General features: G+C 34.9%; 1 protein-coding gene across 8 annotated transcripts in view; it reads right to left on the reverse strand.

Moving 5' to 3' along the window:
* Positions 1–8,311, reverse strand: part of THSD7A (thrombospondin type 1 domain containing 7A) — an 885,997-nt gene that overhangs the window by 486,445 nt on the left and 391,241 nt on the right. The gene's annotated exons all lie outside the window — the stretch shown is intronic.

Consider the following 8,311-nt stretch of genomic DNA (forward strand, 5'->3'; position numbering starts at 1 on the left):
TAACATTAAATAATGCGAATTTTAGTCTACCCAAATCCCAAACTTATTTTGAATAAACCATTTTAGAAGTGACTTGAATTATTAATAGCACTAATTAATGGCAGTATACTCTTATTTTTCAGGAAAAGATTTATAACATCTAAAGCTTAGTCTTGTATACTCTATAAAAGATCACCTTAATGTAAGTTTTAAATCAATAATATTTTGCTACAGCTAACATACATTAGCTTAAATTCACTTTTCTTTTTGTCAAAAAGGGTTCGTCTTCTGCAAAGCTAACTTTTTAATACATTTTCCCAGAGCTCAGTGAGAACGAATAATTCTAAATTAAGTAATACCAAAATAAATGACACCCAACAAACAAAACACTGTCAGAGCAATACCGAAACTCACGTCCCATATCTGTCTGCTATGTGCCCCACATTTTCCTGTCCCAAGTACCCCAAAGGGCCTCTCACTGCACCACCCATCTACACATCTTTCCATACACAACTCTATGGAAGTCTCCTTCTCCCTCCTAAGCTTGTTCTGATTATGCCAGGGTACTAATCTCTGCAGAGCAGTTTAGAAAGAGACCACACACACATACACACACACACACACACACACACACACACACACACACATATCGCTATGGTTTGAATGTGTCCCTTCTGAAATTCAGTTGTTGCCAATGTGACAATATTAAAATGTGGGGCCTTTAGGAAGTGATTAGGCTCATGAGGGCTTCTCCCTCATGAATGGGATTAAGGCCCTCATAAAAGAGGCTCCAAAGAGAGGTCTGCTCTCTCTTGCCCTTTCGCCTTCCATCATGTGAGGACACAGCATTCCTCACTTTCAGAGGGTACAGCCCTCACCAGACAAACGAACCTGCGAACACCCGGGTCTTTGAAGTCCCAGCCTCCAGAATTGTAAGAAATAAATGGTCTGTTCTTTATAAATCACCCGATCTTGGGTATTCTGTTATAGCAGCACAAAATGAATTAAGGGCACAACTATAAACCAAAATGAAAAAAATACAGGTTTTTCTATCATATTTAAAAGATACAGCTTTTTAAAAATTAATAATACTGAGGTAGATGACTTGAGATTTGTTGTGTTAGCAAAGGTTTTAAAATTGTTATGCCTAGTTTGGTCATGTAAACTAGGCTCTTTATTCTTTACTAGTATACACATAAACTATAATAATTTGACAATCGGTATCAAGAAGCTTAAAATATTCATCCTTTTAACTAAAGAACTGAACTTCTAGGAATGCACCATAAGGAATAACTCAGAAATGGGCAAAACAGATATACCTACAAGAATGTCATTTGTAGCATAATTTCATCATAAAAAAGGTAACAACCCAAATAGCCAGTATTAAGGAAATATTAAATACTTGAACCATACATATAATAGAAATATATACCATTAAAATAGCTCAAATTTTCTTGGGATATTTTGTAAAGAAAATTATCATGAGTGTTATGAAGTAAAAAACATGATATAAAATTATATAATCTAAATTAAGTAATTCATTCATTCATCAGCTATGTACTGATACCTAGTATATAATAGATGCTGAGTAACAAAGATGACTAAGATAGCTTTTGCCTCAAGAAGTCCACATTTTAATAAGGGTAAGAGACACATAAACAATGAAGTACCCCAAATCATTCCCAGTAATGTGGGGGAGGCAGACACTGAAGACACAGGTGAAAACAAAGATTGAGTATTGTTGATCAAGTGCTGACATAAGTCAGGGAGGAAGATCACAAAAGTTTCATAGAGCAAGTGATGTTTGAACTGACTCTTAACAAGAGAGTTATTTTTGGATTCTGTAATCTTCTACTTTTATAGCTGTGGCTGTCTGTTGCTTATCTATCAGGTGCTTCAAAGCTGCTATTACATTCAACTCCTCACAATGATCTTTCTTTTTTGTGTGGTTTCCTGTGAGTGTATAAAAAAGCATAGTTCACTTACTGTAGAAAGATTTTCACAGCCTTACGATCACAGGCTTTGGAATGTATGAAATTCTATTTTATGTGAAGAGGAGCAGAAACAATCAACTATGCTAAATATTCTAGTAAGGACCTTATCTCATTAGGTAAGGCAGAGCTAAAGCATTTTCTAAACTCAAAGGAACTATTTTAAGTAATTTTGAACTGGCTTATTTGCTTAATTTCTAGGCCTAATGTATATACTAACAACATATTTATTTCTTACACACAAATGTTCACTGGTTTTCCTGCTAAGGCCCAAAGTTGAATCTTACATGTATCAAAGCATAAACAGTATGTCACATGGTTTCAAGAAAAATAGAGCTGATAATTGTATCTGATATTCGATTTTATTCTATATTTCTGGGCTCAAGTTGAATGTAAGAGTTCTGGAACAGTGTGCTTTATAAGAAAGTTGAACAAACTAACAGTTTGGTCAAATGGCATGAAACTGAGGAACATGAAAAAGTATGGAATAGGAACAAATCAGCATTTGGAACTCAAGCAGACAATCCTATGGAGACATTAGCAGAGACTGATTAAGGAAATAGAGACCAGTTAGAAACTAGCTCTTAGCATACATCTGGCATATTTACAAAGAACAAGAGGTGAAACTAGCAAGAATCCCTAAAGTTGAGAGTGCCAGCCTGGAGTTGTCCTTGGGTTTTATGGGTAAAGAGTGAGTTCTTCAGAGTGTGAAAGGATTTCATATGGCCATGTCTCTCTGTACCTTCACCATGTGATGCCCCTTTATCCTTCATCTCTCAGAGTTTTGCACATACTTTGAAGGCCAGTACAAATGTAAATATCAGGCCTTTCTTGTTCCTTTCTTGCCCATTTCCAGCTCAGATAAGCCCGTCACTCCCTTTCAGTGACAGCCCCAATTACCCTGACTACAATTGCTATGTCTACATTTCCTTCAAAGATTATGAGCTCATACACGTCTATACTTCCCCATAGCTAGAGTTCGGTAAAATGTTTGTGCAGTAAATACAGAGGGGCTCAGAGGTCACCACCCCAAAGCTGCTATTACTGTTATGCTTGTAATAGATAAAAATAGGGAAATGAGAAGAATAGCTTTGCTAGAAACAAGAAATAGTGAATCCTTTGTCTTCACCTCAGATTTAACTTTCCATTCCAGATGCATTAATATGTTGCAACAAATACTAAGAGAAACACCAATGTGCATGGTAGTCAAAATTATTGATGATATGAGCTCAGCCCTAGGATGGTTTAATTTCAACTCTCAGAAATGTGGATGTGAAAAGAATGGTAACAGTCTCCATAAATTTTTGAATGTAGAAAACCATTCAGAAAAATTTTAAAACATTTAAATATGCCTTAAAGGTATACAATTAAATCAGGAAGACTAAAAGACTCCTCAAATCAGGTTTAATTCAGCCTCTGCCAACTAAAAATTTTCCCCAGAACTTCCTCACTGTTCTATTACAGCAATAAATTTTTATTCAAAATGAAGATGCTGAACTTCAAACTTCAAAAGACATTTCTGCATCACAATAAGCTGCAGATCAAATTATGTGGCATATGATGTTAGCGTTAAGGATATTTTATTAGTTTGCAACATTTTAAAACTTGGTCATTTGTGTGTAATGTGTCTTTTGTCCATTAACCAGACTTTGATTAAAAAAACAAATTTCCTGTGCACATTAACCAATAGAGCTATCAAGCATACACACACACACACACACACACACACACACACACACACTTAAAACAATGATGTGCACTGTATATAAGTTATGTAAAGACCTTCAAAATAGAAAGAATATTTCAAGTTTTCCTCTGAGTTAAAATTGCTATCTTTATACTTAAGGAGTAAAATGCTTTGTGAGCTCATGATGCATTTAGGAGTAACTAGTTTTCCTCCTCCTCAAGAGACTTTTTTACATTGGCCCAATATTTAGGAAGAACCAAGCATATACATGAATTCAAATTAAAAATCCTATTCCACCGGTGGTAAGATAAACCTGCTGTATAAATCCCTGAATAATGACAGTCCTAATTTTCATCTCTTTCATCACATGCCCTAAGATATATAGTATCTTCAGAAAAGTCATTTTTAAAGTACCAAGAGACAGGATGAGAATGTTTCCAAAGCCTGTTTACTGTAATGCTTGCAGAGGATTTCATTTGAATAAATTTATACTAGTTCTTTTACCTGCAATAATAAATTTCAGCTCACTTCACAGCTGTATCCCATACAGCAGCCCACACTAAATATATCAGCTTAGCTGCCTGCCGACAAATATAATGATGCTTGCAAGATTTCACTTTGATTCTTTCTGGGAAGAAAAGGAAAACTGCAGCTGGAATGCAATTCTTCCTTTAAAGGACACAGTGAAAGTCAGCGTTTTCTATTGTTGATAATATGCCTATTCATGAAATTACATCAGTTTACATACTTGAAAAAGATTTCTTGAAATTAAAGATAGACTACAATATTGTATCAAAACACAACACAGGTGGTCAGAGAAGGGAGGTGTGAGAGGAGGGGAAAGAACCACTGAGCATAATGAAACACATTTGCAGAGACAATGAAAGGAATCTTAGACTATAAAGGAGAAGACAAGTGACTCTGTGTGTGTGTGTGTGTGTATAAGAGAGAAAGAGAGAGAGATGGGGAGAGGGAGAGAGTGCTCTGTCAGGTTTTCTGGGAGACACACAGAAGAAGAAGATTTAGAATGTTTTGTTGTGTGGTGTTCAGTTTAAACTCCTGTGTTAGACTTTCAAAAAAATTTACAGTAAAAATCTATATAACTCTTTACAAAAAGAATTTTAAAATGTAAATATACAGAAACAGAATATTTACTTATAACTTGAAGCAGAACTTCTCACTTTTAAATAAGATTCATTGCATCATGAAACAATATGGAAATACACTTTAATTATAGAGCAATGGATTGTACAGAGAAAATGTGTTATTTATGTTACATAAGTGAAGGAAACTAGAAAAGTAAATAATAAAATCTCAAGAATATTGTAAAGTGATCAGTCAACATATCACATAGTCAAAATACTTTTCAAAACACAAGTCTGTAATTATTTACTCTATCTCCCTATGCTTGTCTGAAAATATTAAAACCCAATTCATGTTATCACCTATTATTTATACCATATAATGGTAATTTAAATCTTGGAGACTTACTCTTCACATAACTTTTCCCTGACCTTGGCTTCTTCAATCAAAATATTAGAAGCATACTTCAAAGTACTTTATAGGAAATTTCATTTTTGTCTATATCCTAACATCAAAAGGTACCACAATGTACGTCCTGGCTACTAGTTTTATACTAAGAGTGTGGTTTGGGTTGTATCACTTAACTTCATGTACCTGACTTTATTCTTTCGTTAAAGGAGAAGAATGCCCTATATTAATGAATAAATCATGAGAATTTAGCAATAGAACATGTGTGTATGTATGCTTGGAGAATTATAGAGTACGATAACAATGGAAGGAAGTCTTGTTACTCCAGCCACTAAGCTGTAAAAACGATATAGGCAACTTCCAGAACAGATAAGCATTTAAAGTTTTTATTGGAATAATTTAGATTTCTCTGCAACTTTAAAAGAATGTGATTGTCATGACACCTCTACTACCCCAACTACTCTATTTTTTTCTTCATTTAAGTCTACACCATGCGATCAGATTAAAAACCCAAAAGGAGTTTCTTGTTGGCATCCTATTAAGTATGTTCATGATTATTTAAGCAGGTTTTCTTCCTAAATGCATTTTTATTCTTATGAATCAGGTCCCCTAAAGCACTTTCCTATAATTTTAATTACTTATCTTCTAATTACATGTGCTTAAATGACAATTATATCATAACTGAAATTCGTAAAAAACATAATATGTATTATGCTGTGCTGGTTTTAAAAAAACATGGCTCAGTCGGACACAGTGATTCAGGCCTATAGTCCCAGCACTTTGGGAGGGTGAGGGGGGCGGATCATGAGGTCAGGAGTTTAAGACCATCCTGGCCAACATGGTGAAACTCCATCTCTACTAAAACAAAAAAAAAATTACCCGGATGTGGTGGCAGGAGCCTCTATTCCCAGCTACCTGCTGCAAGGCTGAGGCAGAGGAATTGCTTGAACCCAGGAGGCAGAAGTTACAGTGAGCCAAGATCACACCACTGCACTCCAGCTTGGTGACAGAGCTAGATACCATCTCAAAAAAAAAAACCAAAAAGGCTCAAACAGTTTGACAGTTTCTCAAACAAGTAGACATACAGTTACCATAAGATACAGCAATTTAACTCCTAAGTATATATTCAAGAAATGAAAATGCATATCCACATTAAAACATGTACACGAATGTTCACACTAGCATGATTCATAATTGCCAAAAAGTAGAAACAACCCTGTTTATCAGCTGAGGAATAAACAAAAGGCAGCATATTTATCCAGTGGAATAATATTTAGCAATAAAAAGAAATGAAGTATTAATATATGTAAAACACGGAAGGACTTTGAAAGCATGACGCAAAATAGAAGGTACCAGTCACAAAGGATCATACAAGTTATGATGTCATTCATATAAAATATCCAGACTAGGCAAATAGGGAGAAAAAGTAGACTGATATTTGCCCAGGACACGGGTGATGGCTAAGGAATGTAAGATTTCTTTTTGGGGTAATGAAAATATTCTTGAATAGATTGTGGTGATGGGTGAACAACTCTGTGAATATGCTAAAAACCGGTGAATTGTCACTTTAAATGGGCGATTGCATGCTATGCGAATTCTATCCAATAAAGCCATGAAAAGAATGGCTCTGTGATAGCAATCCCAAGTATTCAGCATATGACTAACAAAGGAGATGCATCTCATTTATAATAACATGGCACAAGTGTAATTTTCACTCTAATCTCCACATTTTTCATAACATATTCAAAATAATTTAATTTTTTAGATGTTGCTATCAAGGTAGAAAATAACTTCAAGAAGAATGATCTTGAAACCCCTGAAAACTTTCATCATGATTTTGGAAATAATGACATTCATGATTCTGCAGTGCTTGATCAACCAAGGTTGAAGGACCACCTTGTCTGCTTCATAATATTTATTTTTTTGTGGAACTTGCACAGCTGAAGCAGTTCAAAACCAGTTCTCTTATAAAACAAGCCAAGAGAACTGAAGAAATGACATTAAACCTTTCAGTAAGAGACAGGAAGAAAATGTATCTTAGCAGCAGTCAAAGCTCTCCTTATGAATCATTTGATTTCATAAATCCAAATCTGTTTTGATGACTCTCCCATTAGAGGTATGCAGTCACTACAGCAAACTCTCAGAAGAAGTTGTTTTATAGAGTGATTGGAGCTTCTGATTTTTCCTGCACTTCTGGGATTATCTGTGCTAGCTCATGATGCCTTCATCCTGATCACCCCTGTCTCCACAAGGCCCACAAACTGTTGAGAACAAATGAAGAATAGTGCATAGAGAAATGTTGATGTTGGCTGGAAACGGTGGCTCAGACACTTGGATTTGAATGTGTTGTTATATATACTTTCATGTAGCCATTTTATAAAACTCAAGAAAAAAAAACCCAATCTTTAAAATATATTTTCCTCCCTCCATTTTTAAGTTACATGTTTTTGAAGACCTGATACGACTGTCAAAGGCAAAGGTTGTCAATCAATGCCCTATAATCCAATTTTGGCCCATTAGATGTTACATTCAGCCAACAGTATAGTCCTTAATGAGATTTTTTTTTTTTAAGTTGAATCTTATCTCTATCTGATTGCAAGTGATGGACCAGCAGCAGAGTAAGGGGGTAGTGTTGCTTCTCTTAACCAAGACTACAACAGAGAATAGTTAAGTACAGCCAGCCTTTATATTATACATCAACTGCTTCCCTCATCTGTATTCCCTTTCACAGAACTCATCTGGGAAATAGTACATATATTGTTTTACTTATTTTAATATTACTTTAGTCAAAACTGCAAAGGAAAATATAAAATATTATACCATTCTTATTAATACACCTGAAAGGATGCAACACTATTGAAATTACTGCATTTAATTAGCACTACCTAAGATAGCATTTCTCTTGGAAAGTTTGCAAGGTGAATTATAATAGTTCATTTAAATGAACACTCATACAAAATTCATATATTCACATCTGGCTTAACATTTACAAATATGTTCTTTCATTCTCGGCAATATTTTATAAATCCAAATAGACTTGACCTCCTAGATTCTATGAATCGGAAAGCAGCAAATAAGCTTCATATTATTATGGAAAGACTCTGTCATCCATCCATTCCCTTCTTCTCCAAACTCATACCCACCCTTCTTCCCACCCCAAATT

The sequence above is a fragment of the Saimiri boliviensis genome, chromosome 10 (genome assembly GCF_048565385.1).
Source record: "Saimiri boliviensis isolate mSaiBol1 chromosome 10, mSaiBol1.pri, whole genome shotgun sequence".
NCBI classification, from domain to species: Eukaryota; Metazoa; Chordata; class Mammalia; order Primates; family Cebidae; genus Saimiri; species Saimiri boliviensis.